Source organism: Mus musculus, chromosome 11 (assembly GCF_000001635.26).
Source record: "Mus musculus strain C57BL/6J chromosome 11, GRCm38.p6 C57BL/6J".
Classification (NCBI taxonomy): Eukaryota; Metazoa; Chordata; class Mammalia; order Rodentia; family Muridae; genus Mus; species Mus musculus.
This window is the reverse complement of record NC_000077.6, coordinates 63841256-63862415: the sequence shown is the minus strand read 5'-3', so window position 1 is coordinate 63862415 and position 21160 is coordinate 63841256. Positions and strand designations below refer to the sequence as shown.

General features: G+C 44.7%; 1 pseudogene; it reads left to right on the top strand.

The window, feature by feature from the left end:
- Hmgb1-ps3 (high mobility group box 1, pseudogene 3) lies at window positions 15469-16326 on the top strand (annotated as a pseudogene).

The following is a 21160-nucleotide window of genomic DNA, read 5'->3' as shown; positions in this document are numbered from 1 at the left end:
GCCCCGGGGCCCCTGGGAGCCCAGGTCAAATGGCCAATCAATCCAAGTTAAACAAGTTATTTGCTTCAAGAAGAAACAAAGAGAAGCAACCTTTCTTTCTAACCACCCAGCTGAGCCAATGAAACTGCTCGCCCTCTTCCCTCCCCCTTCCTTTCCCTTGTTTGCTGTAGTGTTGACAGTCAGCTCAGTGCAGCAGGACAGGAACAGAGTGGTGACTTCAACAGAAAGAACAGGATAATGCTTGAAAGCAACAGACACTGGGGTCAAAGGCCAAAGGACCAGACCAAGATCAAGGGATATAGATAACTAGGGTCAGTGCCTACCCTAACCCCTGGTCACCAGGAGGGTGGCAGGGACCAGGAAGCTGCACAGCACACTGTGGGTCACAGTCACCCAGTCAGGGTTGCTGGAACTGCTGGGGCAGAAGCTTACCCAACCCAGCAGAAGATCCTCCAGGGATTCTCTTCGGAGATCCTGGAGGTGCAGAAACTGGATATAGTTGACCAGTATAAGTTGAGGAAGCTGGAATCCCAGCGCTTGATGAAAACAGTGCCCTGTCACTGCTCTGGAAAACAGAGCTTTACTGTATCTTGCCTGGGCTAGTCTGTCTTTGGGACAGCTGGAATCTCCTGAAGAGAAGGCACAAGCTGTGAAAGCAGGCTCTTCATTCGAAAGATCCTTGCTCAGCCATGTTTAATAGGAACCAGAGAAAGAAATGAAGATAAAGAAAGAGGCAGCTTTTGATGTGCACTTCTTGAGGTCCTAGCCATAGCATGCAGAAGCAGGAACAGAGACTAAGCTGTTGTGTAGGTAGTCGGTATGGGAAGGTGATTGTAAGAAACAGCGGTTGGAAGCTGACAGGGTGGGTGGTGTTGCACAGAACTGCACAGTGGGCAACTAGGCTCAACATTCCCTGTGAACTCCAAGGGATCCTGGAGAACAGTTCATCTCCCTCAGGAGGAAGGAAGGGGCAGTTCTTGCAAGCCATCATCTGGGGACTTTCCAGAGATTGAAACTTTCTGGGTTTTTTACTTGGCTATGTGAACTCTAATGTCCAGAAAGACTCCCAAAAAGGGGAGAGGGGAAGTGGTTGGAGCCATTCTGGTTAGTGTGCATGGCAGAGGTGGGCGGCAGAGTACTGGTCAATAAATAACTTGACATTCCATTCAGAGACACTCAGGATCCCTCCACGGAAATCCTCAGTTTCACTGGTCAAAAGCACACTTCTCCTGCGGCGTCCTTGTCGCCAGCCCCTCCATCTGCTTGTGTGGGTTTTCTTGTCAGCTCAGGAATACATCTCATGAGTTTTAGTACAAATCCAGGCTTCCAATGCAATGAAATATAAATTACGGCAGCCTCCAAAGGCAGCCAAACGTCTAGTTAAAATGACGGAGGACATGACCTCAGTGGGCAGCCGTGGGGCCGTGTAGACCCACGTGCCAAGTTCGTAGTTTCTGAGACTGTGGTCTTCTGACAGTTTTGACTCATGTTTTACATAATCATCTATTATCTTAATTTGTAGCATTTCTTTGAAACTCACCCGAGGGCATGTTCTTTCAGAAGCTCAATTACATGCAGTTGGTTGTCTGACAACCTCTTGGCAAACAGTTTTTGCGAGAGTAGGATTTGTGTTTTGACAGGCGGGAGGACACAGCCGCTTCTCAACAGGTGCCTCTGGGCGGGCACTCTAGGTGAGGGGGAAAACCATGCTGGAAATTTCCTGTAAGGATTCTGCTCCCCCCCCATTTTTTTTTATTTAGTTAATTTTATGTATATGGGAGTTTTACCAGCCTTTGCATGTATCATGTTAGGGCAGTGCATCAAGAGACTGAAGAGGATGTCGGCTCACATGGAACTAGAGTTACAGATGGTTGAGAGTTGCCATGTGGGTGCTGGAAATTGAACCCAGATTCTCTCCAAGCAGCCACTCAGGCATCTCTTCTGCCCCTTAAAGATTTACTTTTATTTACATGTATGTGTGTGACTGTATGTAGTGTGTGTGGATAATCTGCAGAAACTAGAAAAGGCCATTGGATCTCCAGAAGCTGGCCCTACAGGCAATTGTAAGTCACTCAACACAGACCTATGTTGGGTCTTCTGGAAAAGCAGCAAATACTCTAACCACTCTGCTACCTCTCCAGGCCTCCAAACAAACAAACAAACAAACAAAAACAAAAACAAAAAAACAAAACAACAACAACAACAGCAACAACAAAACCCTATGCTTTTATTTATAATGGACGCACAGTCATTTTTCTTGTGGATTTGGTGTGCACTGTTCACCACAGGCCCTTGGGTTTGAATCCTGGCTCTCCAGTTGGTGGTGATGTTTGGGAAGGTATAGAGTCAGAGTCACAGAGTCACACAGTCACATAACCAGCACCAGCACCTGTGTGCAGACGTTTCTCATCTTGCACAACTGAAACTCTGATTTATTAAACACCAGATCGCTGCTCCACCCTGTTCCCAGCCCTGCCAGCTTCTATTCCACATTCTGTGCCTATGGACTTGACAACTCTAAGCCTCTCATGTGAGTGGCCTCCTGAAATGTCTGTTGTTTCGAAACTAGCTTATTTCACGCCCCACAATATCCTAAACACTCACTTATGCCATCAAATGCCTCAGAATTTCCTTCTTTTGCAGAGCTGTCTAATACTCCAGAGGCCCACTCTAGCTCAATGCAGCCCAGGGTCTTGCTGAACAGCAAACCAGTGCTCAGGATAACTAAACCCATCTCTCTCAGCAGCAGTTAAACCTGGGCAAGCTGCTGAGTCAGACTTGGATAAGTCTTTGTAATCCAAATTTGTAGTGAGAGGGATGGAGAAACCCGCTGTGGTTTTTTTATTGTGCTTTGTTTTTAATTACAAACGGAGTGTCTCTGGTTTGTAAATGCAAAATGTAAACCTTTCCAGAATGGCGGCAGGGTGCCACAAGTGCCAAATTCCCCTGTTGAGATTTATCTGGGCATAAAATTATTAAAAAATATATGCAATTGCCTCAGATTTATGTTGAATGAAGGGCATATGAGGCAGAAATGAAATTCGCATTTTGGCCTGAGTCTCTTGCCCCATCATGTTTGTGCAAATTCCCCTAACCTGAAAGCAAAGCACCGGAAATTCCAAACATTTTGGGTATATGTTATCTAACCCACACCATTGTTTTTGATGCGGGCTAGCATTTGATGATGTGGCACACATTACATGAATTTATTAACTTACCAACTTCCTCATGTTCAATTGAGTAGCCCAGCACACTAACTGAGAATCTTGGGCCAGCACCAAGCCCAGCACACAGGCAAACCTGAAACACCACACTACCAAGCAGTCCCTCCCTACCAATGTTCCCTGAGTCTCTAGCTGGTGATTTTGTCTGCTCTGCCACACAGTAAAATCACCTGGTACCACCCACTGTTGTCTACGTGGAATCATATCGGTTCACAGGCAGTTTGCTGCAGACAGCCTGTTCCCTTCTGTCAGAACAGCATCAGGAGGATCATCTTGAGTGTTTGCACAAGGATGTTGTCGAGATTTCCATGCTCCCAAACAAATGTGGCTATGAGTGGGGTGTGCCCACAGCGCTCTCGCTCCTGAGAGGGATCGTTTGTCTAAATGAGGTTTTGGAAGAAGTTACGCAGAATTGTCGATAATGGGAACCTCAGAGAACATCTAACAACGGAGAACATCTAACAACGGGCCAGAGCTTCAGGCATGTGCTTTCTGGTCCTTTTCTGTGGTGAGGAGAACGTCATCCCAGGCTGAGAGAACGTCACAGTTTCTGGGTTTTCTTAGCAGGTTAGGTTGTGTGTGGCTCCAATGTTCACACCCAAATTGCTGAATCAGACACTGTCCCAACTTTATTTAAAATATTCTAAGCTATTCACAAAGCTGAAAGAATCCTGTTAAGTCTCAAATCCTGGAACCAATGGCTGAGGTTCCTATTTAACATATCAAAGCGGACCTGGCCTCCAGGTTCTCCTGGCATTATCTAAGTCCCTACCTGTTACTGTCTATGGCTGGCATACCCTGCCTTCTACCCCAAACTCTCCAGTGCTGGGCTGCCCTTCCCCCAGAGGCTCTTCTCTATACAATCCAGCCATTTTGGTGACCAGTCCACATTTTTACCTCATGTCCTCTTGGCTGCTGCACCTGGTCCCCTCTCTCCCCCCTCCCCCCCCTCATCCCTTTTTTTTTCATATGACTCAGGGTCTGACCACTCTGGACTCTCCCAGATGTCCCTGCCTCTGGCTATTCTCTCCCTTTTATCTACAATAAGCCTTCTCCTCCACTGTCCCTAAAAGATCACTTATGTCCTTTCCTGTTCATTTCTTTCTTTTTTTCATTCAAATCCAAATACTCAAAGGATGAGAGAGTGTTCTGTGTGAAAGTTCAAGATTGTCTGAGTGGCCTTTGTGGGTGAGCTGGTTTGGCATCTTTATTGAGTATAACTCACTTTCTCCTAAAAGTTCAGCTTACTAGCTGCCTTCCTGGGGAGAAACAGGACAAAGTGTTCAGTAACTTTTTAAAAAAAATCACTCAGCTGGAGGCCATCGCATGAGACTCAAACTCATAATATCTGGTTCTAACCTTGGAGTTCCTGTAAACCATCCCCACTGTTCCTGATCCCTCAACAGAGTGCTGGGTACTTATTAGATTGATTATTCAACAAAGGAAACCTCTTAGGAGTACTCTGGTTTAGATCTGGAACATTCTTCACAGGTTTGTGCCTTCAAATCTTGGTCCTTGGCTTGTGACACCATTTGAAGGCTGTGAGGCTTTTTAGGAGGTCTACTGGCTGGTTTTGTGTGTCAACTTGACACAAGCTGGAAGGATCACAGAGAAAGGAGCTTCCCTGAAGGAAATGCCTCCATGAGATCCAGCTGTAAGACATTTTCTCAATTAATGATCAAGGTGGAGGGCCCAGCCCATTGTGGGTGGTGCCATCTCTGGGCTGGTAGTCCTGGGTTTTATAAGAAAGCAAGCTGAGTAAGGGGAAGCAAGCCAGTAAGCAGCACCCCTCCATGGCCTCTGCATCAGCTCCTGCCTCCAAGTTTCTGCCCTGTGTGAGTTCCTGTCCTGACTTCCTTTGGTGATGAGCAGCAATGTATAAGCTGAATAAAACCTTTCCTCCCCAAATTACTTCTTGATCATGATGTTTTGTTGAATACAAACCCCCGACTAAAACAAATTGGTACTGGGAGTGGGGTATTCCTGTGACAACCTGACCATGTTTTGGGGAAGACCATGGAAGGACTTTGGAATTTTGAGCTATTAGAGCCATTTGGATGTTAAGAGCTCTGTGGAATGTTCTGTAGGAGCTTGGAAGATAATGTTGGAAACAGTGCAAATGATGGAGGCCTGGCTTGTGAAATTTCAGAGGGAAGATTAAAGACTCTTATCATGGCTGTTGCTGTTTTGATTGTGACGATTCTGTGGTTTTGGTTAGCTGGGGCTGAAGAATCAGCTGTGATTAACAAGATACCTGAACTACTAAAGTGAAACCTTTGCATTGATGTTGATTAGCTGAGATAGGAAATTAGCAGTGATTAAGAAGAGACCAGAATCACTAAGGTGAAATCTTCTGGGAAGTGTATCCTGTGTTGGCAGCCAGGCTTGGTAATGTATAGGAGTCACACAGGGGTACTGGTTTTGAAACATGAAGGGGTAGCAGCTGATATTTGGTACTGTAAGAGGCCAGGAGATGCCATTGGTGAAGGTGCAGCCTCAGTGGCAGTTGCAGACCCAGGACTGAAGGGGTCATGCGAAGAAGTTGAGGCTTGGCACCATGAAAAGAGCCTATGAGAGGCTATTTGTGAAAGTGAAGTCCAGTTGCAGCAAAAGACAGCAGTGTTTTGGAGATGCCAGTACCATGAGATGACCACCAAGAACAGCAGCAGTGGATTACAGGCAGCAGGAGCCTAGAAGACAAGCTGTGTGCTACCAAGGGCAGAGCTGAAGAAGTGACCCAAGCCCTTGGAGGAGCCCAGAAGATCCTGAGTGGATCCCAGACATTGGACAGTTGGAGTTTGATTTTGCTTTTGATTGTGACTGTGCCCTGATATTTTTTCCCTCTTAAAGTAAGAAAAGTATTAGTGGAGTCCACAGTTAAGAGACTTTGAATTGTAAAAAGACTTTGAATTTCAAAAGAGATTGGATATTTTAAAGGGATTGAAATTTGAATATGTAAGAATATGTAAAGACTGTGGGACTTTTAAAGTTATTTAGATCTTGAGGATGAATAAGAAAGTAAGGGTTAAGGCTTAATAGTGTTTGTGTGTCAAGTTGACAAGGGGTCAGTTGTACTGGCTGGTTTTGTGTGTCAACTTGACACAAGCTGGAGTTATCACAGAGAAAGGAGCCTCCCTTGAGGAAATGCCTCCATGAGATCCAGCTGTAAGACATTTTCTCTATTAGTGATCAAGTGGGAGGGTCAGCCCATTGTGGATGGTGCCATCTCTGTGCTGGTAGTCCTAGGTTTTATAAGAAATCAAGCTGAGCAAGTCAGGGGAAGCAAGCCAATAAGCAACACCCTTCCATGGCCTCTGCATCAGCTCCTGCCTCCAAGTTTCTTCCCTTTGTGAGTTCCTGTCCTGACTTCCTTTGGTGATTTAACAGCAATGTGGAAGTGTAGGCTAAATAAAGCCTTCCTTCCCAACTTGGTTCTTGGCCATAATGTTTTGTTCAGGAATATAAACCCTGACTAAGACAGGAGGTAAGGCTTGGCTGGCAAAATAGGGGAGATCCTAGGGAGACCCTCTGAGGATTGTAGTGGCTCCTGGTTCCTGTCCTGTGGCTTGTATTTCTGAAGCTGCTATATACTCCTTTGCCAAGGGTTGAGTCTGTCCAGTGTGGTTCCTCAGTGTGATGCACAGCAGCTGCTGAATCCTGAGCCAAAAAACCCCTTCTTTCCTAGGGTTGTTTATGTCCCATACATAGTCAACACATCACAAATGTAACCAAAGCAAAAAATGATGATATAGCTTTATTTTAATATCTCATTATCCCCAGTACTTATGTAAACCTGTGAAGAAAATGTTCTCATAACTGCTTTTTAAAGTACTTGAGAAGGAAACTGGAAAGCAAAAGCGTTGACCAATCTTGTCCTTGTTATAGAGGATTTGGGGAGAAAATTAATCAAATCATCTAATCTGATTATGAGTGAGAGATAATGAAAGTGTTTAAGTCTAACAGGTAGGAAGTAGCACAGTGGAGATCACTTTGGTGGCCTGGAACATATCAAGTGAGAGAAATGAGACACAGAGTAAGGACTGTTCTCAATAGAACACAGGCAACATCATCTCATTATGAGACATGGTTTTGGGATTACTCTGCTGTAAGGAAATGCCACTAAACAGAGAACTAGGCACAGGAGTGGGGATATGAATGGGAAAAAAGCATTAATGACCTTCCCTTGTTGATCATGATATTCAAGAACCTACTACTTTTTGTTGTGTTTTAGACAGGGTTTCTGTATGTAGCCCTGGGAACCCACTATGTAGACCAGGCTGACCTTGAATTCTCTTGCCTCTCAAGTGCTGGCATTAAAGGTTTACACTACCATGCTCGGGTTACCCCTTGCTTTTTCAGATAAGCAAATTTAGTGGACTGAGTCTCTACTTTGCACCCAGTATCTGACAGGGGATTATTCAAGTCCCAGCTGGTTGCCTTGCTCCCAACCACACATCAAACATCTAAGGCATTTTCTGTGTTTAGATCTGAATTGCATTCTCCACTTCACTGCAAAAAGAAAATTATTCCAGTTAGTTGGGGCTCTAGACAAAATGACCATTTCATTCAATTACAAGAATATTGGTTGATTGTGTACAAGGAGGTAGGTCAGAGCTGTGGTACAAGAAGGTGTGGCACATGACAGTGTGGTAGATGAAAGTTTGGTAGATTCAGAAGTGATGATGGTTTAGGGAAAGGAGGCAACAGATCATGATGTCAACAGAGGAGAAGGGGATGAAGAAAAAACAGGAAAGGAAAGGAGGAGAAGGGGGAGGGGAGAAGGGGGAAGGGGAGGAAAGGGAAGGGAAGATATGATATGGTGTTGGAAGGTCCGAGACAGGAGAGTTGTGTAGATGGGTCTAACATCAGTGTAATTAATCCTTTTTTTTAAAATCCCCCAAAGCAAAACAAAGCCATGGGACAGAACTAATAATTATCATTCAAGACAAGTTTCTTGAACTAAGAATTTGAGTACTATATGTATTTGAAAGCCATCATATTCCTGAAATTATCAACTCAGAGTGACCAACAAAGAGCAGATCGATGAAGTTAAGAACGTAAGAAAGGAAAAGAAGTCCTATGAGCAAGAGACAAAGTCCAAGTAAACACATTTGATTATCATTTGTTTTGCCAGAAGAAAATAGAGTAGTGTATTTCAGAAGGCCCCTTACTAAGGACTATTCTAGAAGACAAGCTGGAGACATTTACACTGGCTAAGCACACAGTGGCAATTAGGGAGGGTGATGAGCTCCCAGCGTGCGGTAGCTTTATCCTAGGGACTCAGAGGCTGATGAAGAGGCAGGGCAAGGCAATGTGGACAGGGAACAGCTGGAAAATGGGGAAAATGGGAAGAGGCCATTGGGTTTAAACAGCTTTCTGAACGGAACACTTGATGCTACGGTGTGGTACCTCTTACTGAGATCTTGTGGGTCACATGCATGATGTCCTCTTTGCCTGTTTCTCCATGGGCTGCCAAGCCTACCAGCACTAACCGTTTACTTCCTGTTATCAATATCCCTTGCTACCTTCTTTCCTTCCCTCCCTCCCTCCCTCCCTCCCTCCCTCCCTCCCTCCCTCCCTCCCTCCCTCCCTCCCTCCCTCTCTTCCTTCTTCCCCCCTCCCTCCCTTCCTCCCTCTCTCCTTTTATTGCTCACTTTTCTTCTTTTTCCATTTTCTAGTAGCCCATTCAGGGGACTTACTCTTCAATGACACCACTTCTTGAGTTCCCTGAGCTAAGATTCTGGGCTAAGGGCTTTTGATTTCCATTACATCCCTGTACTTTTAACTTCAGTGCATCTCTAAATCTGGAAGCATAATCGCCCTCATCTGTTAAGGACTGCACTTTAGCAGTGTCTGAATGTCTGTCCTGGACTGTTCCCACCACTGTACAACTTGTCTGTTTCCAACTTGACAGCTAACAGGATTAACCCATCACCTCATTAAAATCTTGCACGGAGAAAGTCCAGACACCGTACATGTGAATGTACCAATTCCTGGGCTCCCTTGTGTCCATGAGGAATCATTGATTATTTGTCATTCCGAAGGATTTGTCTTATTTTTCTCTACAACAGATCCCACTAGAGGACTATTGTTGTCAACATGTTGGTCCACTGTGTCCCCGTGGCAGCAGGGACCTTGTTCGTTGTGCCGTCTCAGATGACTGGCACCATGGTATGTCAATAAGCATATGTGAGATGACAGGTGAGCTGCCTTCCGACAGTGGCCCTTCTGTAAGCACTGGAGTGTGCTCTTAGGGAAGGCCCCACTAAGCGCTGGGCTTTATCTCTGGAAGGAGAGGGGGATGAGTAGAGGTTGAGTCAAATCGCAGGAAAGCTTTTCTCTTTCACGATTGGTAGCTATTGTTCAGCAAATGCTCTGCATGTCTTCCCACTGACATTCAATTGAAAGGCTTTTCCCATCACATTGACAGCTGTTGTGTGATACTTTACCTAAAGAGCTGACTACAACACATATTATTGTTGTCGTTGTTGTTGTTATATTTAAATCAGCAATGTAGCCCAGGCTGGCCTCAGCCCCACAATTCATCTGCCTCAACCTCCACTTTAAGGGCTGGGATTATGGGCATGCACTACCATGTCTGGCCCTTAATATGGAGTCCCATTATTGATAAGTCAGCAAGAATAGACCCTACAGTGAAATACTAATTTTCATAAGGAGGAAATGAGCAGTCTCAGCTACAGGGAATGAGAGAGAGTATTCCCTAGGCCCTGCCATATCTTACTTAGTATCAATATAGTGCTCTGGCCCCATGGTAGACAGATTATAGGGTTAGTATGGTTCATTTGTGGCTTTTCAGCTGTGGTTAGTGGCAGCTTAGAGGCTACTCATGCTTTTCAGAAAGAGAGGGGCACACACACACACACACACACACACACACAGAGAGACACACAGAGAGAGACAGAGACAGAGAGACAGAGAGACAGAGAGGGACAGATACAGATAGAGTCAGAGAAATTCAGAGAGAGAGAGAGAGAGAGAGAGAGAGAGAGAGAGAGAGAGAGAGAGAGTTCTGTTTTGTGCCCAAGTAGGTGCCTAGGGTCTGGGCGACCTGCCAAATTATGGTGAACAATTAATATAAAAACAAAAATACATATTTAGATGCTTCAAATTCCAAAAGCAAAACCATAGACTGTGATAGCAGGTCTCCCTGCTGCTGGTGCTCTGGAAAGCCAGGTCCTCATCCCACGGCTATCAAGGAACCAACAAGGCAGCCCTGACTTCCTGTGGATCTTTCCAACTTCAATGTGTGCAGAAAGGCAAATGCACACAGGATGTTTTTCTTTTAAAAAAGATTAAGTGAATGAAAGCGTCATATGTCTGTTATTTTCACTTTAAGATTTTTTTTCTAAAAACTATTTTATTTATTTGTGTGTGTGTGTGTGTGTGTGTGTGTGTGTCTGTCTGTCTGTCTGTCTGTCCACATGAGTAAGTGCAGAAGCCTGAGGAATGAAACGTCATATGTCTGTTATTTTCACTTTGAGCTTTAAGATTTTTTTCTAAAAACAATTTATTTTATTTATTTGTGTGTGCGTGTGTGTGTGTGTGTTTGTGTGTGTGTCCACATGAGTGAGTGCAGAAGCCTGAGGAGACCAGAAGAGAGCATTGGGTCCCTTGAAACTGAAGTTAAAGGTGACTATAACCTGTTCCATGTGGGTGCTGGGGACCAAAGGAGATTCTTCCGCCATGAACAATACACATACTTAATTACCAAGTTGTCTCTCTAGCTCCTAAAATGTTACTTTCTCTCTAGAGGAGTGTGGCACAGTTTTCTCATCTGTGGTGGCTACCATTTGTTCTGCTGTGTGGACTATCAATAGTTCATTCATTCACCTTTTCAGTGTCTGCCTACCTACCGACAGGCGGTCTCCAATGATCTGTTATTGGAGTCAGAGCTGCAGTATGTGTCTGTGGGAAACGTTCTGAGAAGTGGACTTTTGGACAAAGGGCACATGTGTTTGTGAGTCTGATCAATCCTTGCTGCACTGCTCATGACAAAGGTCAAATCAATTTATATGTGGGAAAGTTTTGAGTGAGCCCCATAACCACATTTTAATGGCCCTTGAGGCCTTATTGGTGGTCACAGGAGGACTGTTCAGGGTTCTGAACACTTGGATCTTTTCTGGACTGATGTGACCATGGTAAGGAGCCAAGTAAAGAATACTTGAGAAGTTTGACTTGAGGTTGCTCTGAATTTTCTGGGGCTTATGGCCACACCAGCAGGCTTGGACAGTAATTTACTGTCATGCCTATTATCTGAAATATGAATTGTGCTAAGGTTCAGGACGAGCCTTCTGGTCACAGATGGTACAGATTCCTAGCTGGTTTTAGTTTAGTGCGTGAGGAGGTAGGGAGCTGAATAATTACAGGGATGTACACAGCATCGATGAACCTCGTGCTAGAACTGGTCCAACCTCATCATCACAGCAGTGTGCACATGACGTCACATGTGGGACATCACACCTGTGAGCACGAAGACTGGCGAAGCAGTTAGATAGCTCTTTAGAGTTAGGTGACTGGCTGCTTGAAGTGATGAGAGAGTTCCATTGAAATTGCCCACCCAATTAGGCCTCGCAAGGTGATTGAAGATGAAGGACCAATTGTTTCTGATTCCGTGTTTCATTCAGTGCGGGCTCATCTGGGGGAATGTGAAGTGTGGTCCTGACACCTGTCTCTCATTTTGGCACATGGGTGGCCCATGACTGGGGCTTCCAAAGTGTGTCATTTAATCCTGTACCAAGCCAGGCAGTGCAAACAGAGGCCTCAGTCGTCATAGCAATAAGAGAAGTTTATGAGTGCTTTTATTGTATTTTGAATCACAAAGGAGTGGGGGTAAGCATAATCTTTTAAAGATGTGAATTCTCTAATGCTTTTGGCCTAGACCCATATAAACAGTGATAAATGTGTGCATATACTATATTGGCATTTACATATTTGTTTGTTTTATATATATATTTAATTGTTTCTATATATGTTCTTATTATTATGTAAGCATTTTCTACTAAACCTCGTTGCCCAGGAAACTTGTGGTTAAATTCCCTTAGAACCAATACCTACCAGGTGTCAGGGAGAGCCAGGTTATATGTCAGCTGCTAAATTCCCAGCATCACATGGTGATCTGAGATGCAGACCAGAGCTGGTTCTAGCACAGAAGGTTTCCACTTGGAAACATTGCCCTTTTTCAAAACAATTGATCTCATATGTGTTAAGTAACATCTTAAGTATTACTACAGTACATTTTCACTGTAAAAGAAAATAATTATGCCAAATTTGAAAAACAAAGCCAAGAGTGGGTAAAGATAAACACTAACTCAAAATCCTGATTTGGGAGTTAGATCCCCTGTTAAAGGTGGTGGGGCCATCTGTAAGTTCCTAGATCCCAGTATTGTAGAGTATCTATCTATCTATCTATCTATCTATCTATCTATCTATCTATCTATCTATCTATCTATCTTAGGTTTTTTTTGTTTGTTTGTTTGTTTTTGTTTTTTCAAGACAGGGCTTCTTTGCTTAGCCCTGGCTGATCTTGGAACTCACCCTGTAGCCCAGGCTGGCCTTGAACTCAGAGATCCACCTGCCTCTGCCTCCTGAGTGCTGGGACTAAAGGCTTGCACTTGGAGCCTTTATAACTAGAGAGTGGGCATACATTTTCTCAGCTTCTTCATTAATTGGGGATGGGGAGGAGGGAGAAGCTGTCTCATAGCTTAAGATCTTCAACAGCAAAGCCTTCATGCACCAATCTTGACTTTGTATCTGAGGAGCCGTCCACCTGGTGATGCTTTCTTCAGACATGAGGCAAATGGAGGTGTCTTTGGTATGAGGTCAGAATATTTGGACATCTGTTTCAATGGGACAGAGATTTGGTCCAGTTTCAGGCTCTGCCTTTTTTTCTGATAAGTGTCAATTAGAAGCAGATCTGTGTTTGAGGTAGGAGTAAAATCTGTTGATTTTTTTTCTTCTGTCTTTTTAGTGCCAATTCTCCCCCATTTTACTGATATCTATTTTGTACAAAATAAGGGGTTCCATTATGATATTTCCATACAGCTCTATAATGCACATTAATTACACAGCCTCCCCCATTACCCTGTCTTGTTCCCCTATCCATTGGTTCCTTTCTTTTTCCCAAGTAGTTTCCTTTCCCTCTCCTTCCTCTCCCTCTTCCCCCTTTTAAATCTAGATTCTGCAATCTATCTTTTGAGTCTGGCTTACTTCTCTTAACATGGTTTGTACTTTTGTTCTGCCAAAGATATTTCATTCTTCTATTTATTTAGTTTGTGTGTGCATGCACGTGTGTGTATGTGGGTGTGTGTGCAGGTGCCTGTAGGGGCCAAAAGAAGGAATCGGGTATCATGGAACTGAAGTTACAGCTGGTTGTGAGCTGCCTGACAAGGACACTTAGCACCCCTACCTCCCAGCTTCATTCTTCTTAAGGCTGAGGAAAACTCCATTGTATAGATATTCTGATATCCTGATGATATTTCTTTTCTTTTCTCTTGTTTAATTAATATTTTAAAACATCTTATCTTATTTGTATGGGTGTTTTGATTATACATGTGCAAGTGAACAATATGTGTGTCTGACATCTATGGGGGCCAGAAGTGGCCATCAGATGCCCTGGAACTGGAGTTACAGATGGCCGTGAGCTCCTGTGTGGGTGCTGGGAATGAAGCTGAGGGCCTCTGAGCACCAGCCAGTGCTCTTTTTTTTTTAATTAGGTATTTTCTTCATTTACATTTCAAATGCTATCCCAAAAGTCCCCCAGACACACCCCCCGCCCCTGCTTCTTGGCCCTGGCGGTTTCCCATACCGAGGCATATAAAGTTTGCAAGACCAAGGGGCCTCTCTTCCCAATTATGGCCGACTAGGCCATCTTCTAATACATATGCAGCTAGAGACACGAGCTCTGGGGGTATTGGTTAGTTCATATTGTTGTTCCACCTATAGGGTTGCCAACCCCTTTAGCTCCTTGGGTACTTTCTCTAGCTCCTCCATTGGGGGCCCTTTGTTCCATCCAATAGCTGACTGTGAGCATCCACTTCTGTGTTTGCCAGGCCCCGGCATAGCCTCACAAGAGACAGCTATATCTGGGTCCTTTCAGCAAAATCTTGCTAGTGTATGCAATGGTGTCAGCGTTTGGAGGCTGATTATGGGATGGATCCCCGGATATGGCAGTCTCTAGATGGCCCATCCTTTCGTCTCAGCTCCAAACTTTGTCTCTGTAACTCCTTCCATGGGTGTTTTGTTTCCAATTCTAAGAAGGGGCAAAGTGTCCACACTTTGGTCTTCGTTCTTCTTGAGATTCATGTGTTTTGCAAATTGTATTTTGTATCTTGGGTATTCTAAGTTTCTGGGCTAATATCCACTTATCTCAGTGAGTACATATCATGTACATTCTTTTGTGATTGTGTTACTTCACTCAGGATGATGCCCTCCAGGTCCATCTATTTGGCTAGGAATTTCATAAATTCATTCTTTTTAGTAGCTGAGTAGTACTCCATTGTGTAAATGTACCACATTTTCTGTATCCATTCCTCTATTGAGGGACATCTGGGATCTTTCCAGCTTCTGGCTATTATAAATAAGGCTGCTATGAACATAGTGGAGCATGTGTCCTTCTTACCAGTTGGAACATCTTCTGGATATATGCCCAGGAGAGGTATTGCGGGATCCTCCGGTAGTACTATGTCTAATTTTCTGAGGAACCGCCAGATTCCAGCCAGTGCTCTTAACCACTGAGTCATCTCTCCAACTCCTTCGTGCTATTTGCTATGAGTCAAGTTCTAACTGAAATTATTGTCTAGATAAGCATTATTTTTCAAAGCCTTCTCCTACCCATGAGTGTGGTATTAGCACATGCTCTTCTTGGTAGATTCGCAAATCATGGAATTTCTCATAGAAGCATTGGGTCTTTTAGCACACATAATCTTAAACACCCTTAAAGAGAGAGCAAACCAAAGAAAGGAAGCTGACTGTGTGGCACTACAGTCCCCTTTCTGAACAGACTGCTAGGGGAAAGGAAACTTCCATCTGGCTGGGCACCTACTAGGAACTAGGCATGCCTACTCGGCTCCTTGCATTTGGGCATGGCAGGGTGATTCAGAAATGAAGGAGAGGAAGAGAAGGAGCAGAAAGGAGGAAAACAGAACACTGATTCCTAAAGTGTGAGTGCGCCTTTTTATTATGTCAACATATAGAGAGTAAGGATGGCCGTTTTAACCATTCCTGCAGGCTGCGTCTGGCTCCCGCTCTCACAGCCATTGCAGTACATTGAGCTCCATAGAGACAGCGCCGGGGCAAGCGCGAGCCGGACGGGCACTGGGCGACTCTGTGCCTCACGGAGGAAAATCAACTAAACATGGGCAAAGGAGATCCTAAGAAGCCGAGAGGCAAAATGTCCTCATATGCATTCTTTGTGCAAACTTGCCGGGAGGAGCACAAGAAGAAGCACCCGGATGCTTCTGTCAACTTCTCAGAGTTCTCCAAGAAGTGCTCAGAGAGGTGGAAGACCATGTCTGCTAAAGAAAAGGGGAAATTTGAAGATATGGCAAAGGCTGACAAGGCTCGTTATGAAAGAGAAATGAAAACCTACATCCCCCCCAAAGGGGAGACCAAAAAGAAGTTCAAGGACCCCAATGCACCCAAGAGGCCTCCTTCGGCCTTCTTCTTGTTCTGTTCTGAGTACCACCCCAAAATCAAAGGCGAGCATCCTGGCTTATCCATTGGTGATGTTGCAAAGAAACTAGGAGAGATGTGGAACAACACTGCAGCAGATGACAAGCAGCCCTATGAGAAGAAAGCTGCCAAGCTGAAGGAGAAGTATGAGAAGGATATTGCTGCCTACAGAGCTAAAGGAAAACCTGATGCAGCGAAAAAGGGGATGGTCAAGGCTGAAAAGAGCAAGAAAAAGAAGGAAGAGGAAGATGAGGAGGATGAAGAGGATGAGGAAGAGGAGGAAGATGAAGATGATGAAGAAGAAGATGATGATGAATAAGTTGGTTCTAGCGCAGTTTTTTTTCTTGTCTATAAAGCATTTAACCCCCCTGTACACAACTCACTCCTTTTAAAGAAAAAAATTGAAATGTAAAAAAAAAAAAAAAAAAACCATTCCTGCGTGTAAAATTCATGCTACAAAAAAATGCTACAAGCATCTGTCAGATGCAGTACTGACAACCACCAGTGCTAGCTGTCTCCCAAGGGTATTTGTTAGTGCAGAGCCTCTGTGACCACTTCTGCCAGACCCTCATGTCCTCACTCTAAGACTGGACTCACCAGAGGAAGGTAGAATCTTGTAGGGTTGCCTTTGTGTAACAGGCCTAGTTTATTGATATAGGCATCTGTAAACAGTGTTTCTGAGAAACACAGACTCCCTGTGCAAGGGAACGCAGAGCAGATTGAATGTCTGGCCTCTCTGCTTCGTTCTTCTTTCTCTTTAACTTCAGATCAGACTCCTACTTGACCATTGTAGACAGGCTCATCACTCAAGGATAAGCCTAAACGGACTCATTCCCAACCAGAAGCTGAAGGACAAAGTTAAGTGTTAGTGCTCTAAACGCTGGTGGCCTTGGGTTCCTGGAACAGAACATTAGGTCATTCTTTAGTCGAGAGTGGTTACCTATGGGGGTGGAGCTGTACTTTACAGCAGGAGTGCTAATGTCATAGCAACTGGGTTGATCTTGTCAAGTGGAGAGAGAACAGTTTCTTAGTGGGCACCCTTGCTTAACCAACTCGAGGCGACAACAACCAAAACTGTTTCCATATCCAGAGTTTGCCCTGCCTCACCCTACTCCATGCCATATGTAAACCTAAAATCCCATACCAGCTCCTTGAATATCAATTTGGAATCACTGTTCTTTGTTACCGATTCCTACCAATGGTTACAAGTCTCTCTGCTTTTCACTAGTATTTCTTTTTTAACTTGTGTGCCAGGGTGGCTAAGGCTAGCCAGTTGAGTTGCCCAGAGTGGAGAATTTTGTCCTAAACGATTGTCTAATATGACTTGGTGCAATATCACTGGGGGGTGAGGGGCATCTGTGATATACAAAGGGCCAGGTCATCATTGTTTCTCTTTAAGGCTGGATAATGCTCCATTGTGTGCTTAATACCATGATGTTCCCTCAACTGTCTGCAGACCGAGGGATTCCTGAGCTATTTCTACCTTTTGGTCACTGTAAAACAGGGCCGGTGGGGACAGAAATGTGCAAGTATCTGTTTGAGTCTTTTCTTTCTATTCCCGGGGGTAAGGCGCCGGGGAGAAATGTGGAGGCCTGTCAACTTGGCTTTTCATCTTCCCTTTCCGGGCTCTTCTACAAAGGCTGGCTCTGTATCCCATGGGCGTGGCAGAGCCCACATCAGGAAAGGCCCCTGGGCCTTTGCAGCAACCGGTTTTTAACTTTGTTTTTGAACTGGAGATGTGTATGGAGGAAAGGAGAATAGAACCAAATGAAAGCACAGGCTCCTGCTCCTACTGTCCCCCTCCCCCGGCTTCCTCTGAAGGGTTCTACCCCTCCCCCAGTCCTCAGCCACCCCTTTCTCCACTCAGGCAGTGAAGACCCACCTGGCCTCCTGCATTTATAAGGTGGCTTTGCAATGTCACTGCTCCTTCAGGACTTTGGCAATGTCATTTACAATTCCCATAACAGCCAACCAAGATGCTCTCCAAACACCAGGCCTAGGAAAAGTCATTACCCTGGTGATTTTGAGGCGAAGCTTAATTCTGCTGGGCTGCCTGCTGGTGTGCTCTGCTGTGATGAACTCCCTGTGTTCTGGCAGTAAAAAACAAATTAAATTAAAGATCCCCACTCACCAAAGGCCTAATTCTCATTTTTACAAAGTTTCCATTAAACAAAATCATCTTCAGAAACTACACACACACATTTCCCCCCTGGGAACTACATGGAAAGGCAACCCTAATAGGAAAATTATTAAATTTGCCCATTAATTTCATGTTACACCCTCTTCGGATTTATTAATAATATTAGGAAGAGTCAAAGATCTGTTCTCTTTGGATTCAGTAGAGCATTCACGGGTTTTAGGTTCCGTTGGAGAGACATTAATCGCTGAAAATTTCAGACGAGCAACATAGCAGATTAGAGAAGGCTGCTGTCCTGTTTTTAACTGCATGAAAACCTTCCAGGGAGAAGGAATCTCCTTTCATGAATTTCCTCTTCCATTCTTTACCGGTAGTGACTCCTACCTTGTGTTCCACTTAGCAGTCCTTGGACGCAGTGTGCCATGTCTGGGAGGAGCAGGGTGGATCTCCTTCCTGCAGGGTGGAATGCAGAATGACTGGAGGTGTGTGGGTGAGTGGTCTTCTGTTGGATATTTATGGTTTCACGTGACTAGGGTGGATCAATCAGGGTCTTCTTGTCTTGGAAACAGATCCCAGCATCTCAGACAGCCTTCCTTAGAACATGTGTCCTGTCCTGTGCCTGAACATAAGCACCAGAGAACTGGACACAACAAGAGGCAAAAAGCCTTCTGAAACCCCACCAGAGAGGACGATGCTTTATAGGCACTAAGTTTTTATTTTGTTTTGTTTTGTTTCTTAATGTTCACAAAGACTTTTAGATGTAAGTGCTTTTGCCCTATATTATAGACAAGAAATTTGCTCAGGGCTATGCAGCTTAAAAGTCACTGATATTATAAATACAAGTCATAACAATGGATATTTACTCATTTGCTTCGCATGTTAAGTTTTGAGAACTTGTCCTGTGCTGGGCTCAGGCTGGGCTTTGTGGTTAGACAACAATGAACGAGAGATGGATTTTTCTTAGTGGGAGAGAAAAACAAAGGAAACAATTATAAAGACCACACACAGCCTTTTGTGGTAGGATGCACCTATAATCCAGACCTTTGGAAGATGGGGGCAGGAGGATCAGGAGTTTAAGGTCAGCCTTGGCTATATAGCAAAGTAAGTTGGAGGCCAGCTTGGGTTCCATGAGACCCTGTCACAAGCAAACAGCAACCATAGTGAGTGGTACGAGGCGTGTACACTCTCTAGACATTTAGTAAGGTCTGTGTCTCTCTGAGAGATCTTGAAGTATGTTATCTCATTGGTGTGTGAAGTCCTGCAGTGAACGATCCCCAACTCCAGCCTCTTTTCCCTGTTAAGGGTGAAGTTGATCGAAAGATTCCTGAATTGTACAGCCACTGCAATCACAAACCCAATTGATTTATTATCTCCACTATTAAGGGCGAGGGCAGACACACTCCTTAAGGTTGTTCAGTTGGCAAAGTCTATGAGAATATCCCCAAGTCTGAACTGCTCACAGAACACTCCTCATTCTGAGCGTTTTGAATAAGGGATGCTTCATGTGTTTTGAGATGAGCATTGAGCGTCTTGTCCATCTGCACACTAGTTGGGTCTGCCCATTGTTCGGCTCTTTGCACCTGCCGACTGGGGGTGGGGGCATGCCAACAGCATCATTTTCTCTCTAGAACCCACAGTCTGCAAGTTCTGGGTTCTCAGAGGCAACTGTAACCTTGAATCCCAGTGCTGGTAGCAACTGAGAAGAATCCCTAAGAGCCCTCGGTAAATTCTTAGTTCCAGGCAAAACAGATATAGTTCTGTCCAATATGGTTCTACGTGGGTGGTAAATGGGTCTAAGAGAGGGAGGAAAAAGCCATTTTGCAGACATTTATATTTACCAGAGGAAAAAACCCATCTGGACCTTCCGGAGAGGGCCAGCATAAGGCCTCAGAGATTATTAGCACAGACAAACAAGGTTTCCCATCCCCAACTCCAATAAGTGAAGTGTTTGTGTGGAGAATAGTTTCCCTGGTGGGCTCTAAGATCAGAATCTCTAGAACATGGGGATCCCAGTTGTATTGGAGTCTGGGAGAAATGCCTCCTCAGTATCTGAAATAATTTAGCAGGGGGCTGTGGTGTTTATGGTTTAGGTGGGTGGGATGGTTTCACAGAAGACCACAGCTTGATGCTCGTGGCAGATACACATTGAGTACCCCACTTCTGAAGCACTTAGCTCTCAGATTTCACGGATTTTCAGAATTTGAAACATTTGCATAGACTTTATTGGCTAAGCAGCGTACTCTGAAGACCTGAGATGCAAAAAACGCTCGGAAAATGACTCCAGGACACATGGCGCTAAAGAGCCTGTGTCTTAGTCAGGGTTTCTATTCCTGCACAAACATCATGACTAAGAAGCAGTTGGGGAAGAAGGGGTTTATTCAGCTTACACTTCCATACTGCTGTTTATCACCAAAGGAAGTCAGGACTGGAACTCAAGCAGGTCAGAAAGCAGGAGCTGATGCAGAGGCCATGGAGGGATGTTCTTTACTGGCTGGCTTCCCTTGGCTTGCTCAGCCTGCTCTCTTATAGAACCCAAGACTACCAGTCCAGAGATGGTCCCACCCACAAGGGGCCTTTCCCCCTTGATCACTAATTGAGAAAATGCCTTACAGTTGGATCTCATGGAGGCATTTCCTCAACTGAAGCTCCTTTCTCTGTGATAACCCCAGCCTGTGTCAAGTTGACACAAAACTAGCCAGTACAGCCTGTCTGGAGAGCATCGTGGTTGGTTGTTATGGGAATTGTCAACAACATTACCAAAGTCCTGAAGGAGCAGTGACATTGCAAAGTGACCTTATATATAAATGCAGGAGGCCAGGTGGGTCTTTACTGACTGGGTGGAGAAAGGGATGCTGAGGACTGGGGGAGGGGTAGAATGCTACAAAGGAAGCAATGGGAAGGGGGAGAGGGCGAGATGGAGCCTGTGCTTTGATTTGGTTATTTTCCCCTTAGTGTACCTGGCCCTGCAGCCCCACGGTTCTCTTTCATCTTCTCCCTCTGTGTGCATAGCTGAGCTCTGGCTTAAGGACGCAAATGCATGCACAACACTGCATCTTGCTCTGGTCCCCTTGCGATTGCCTCCTTTCCTCTTCTGGGTCAACTTAATCGT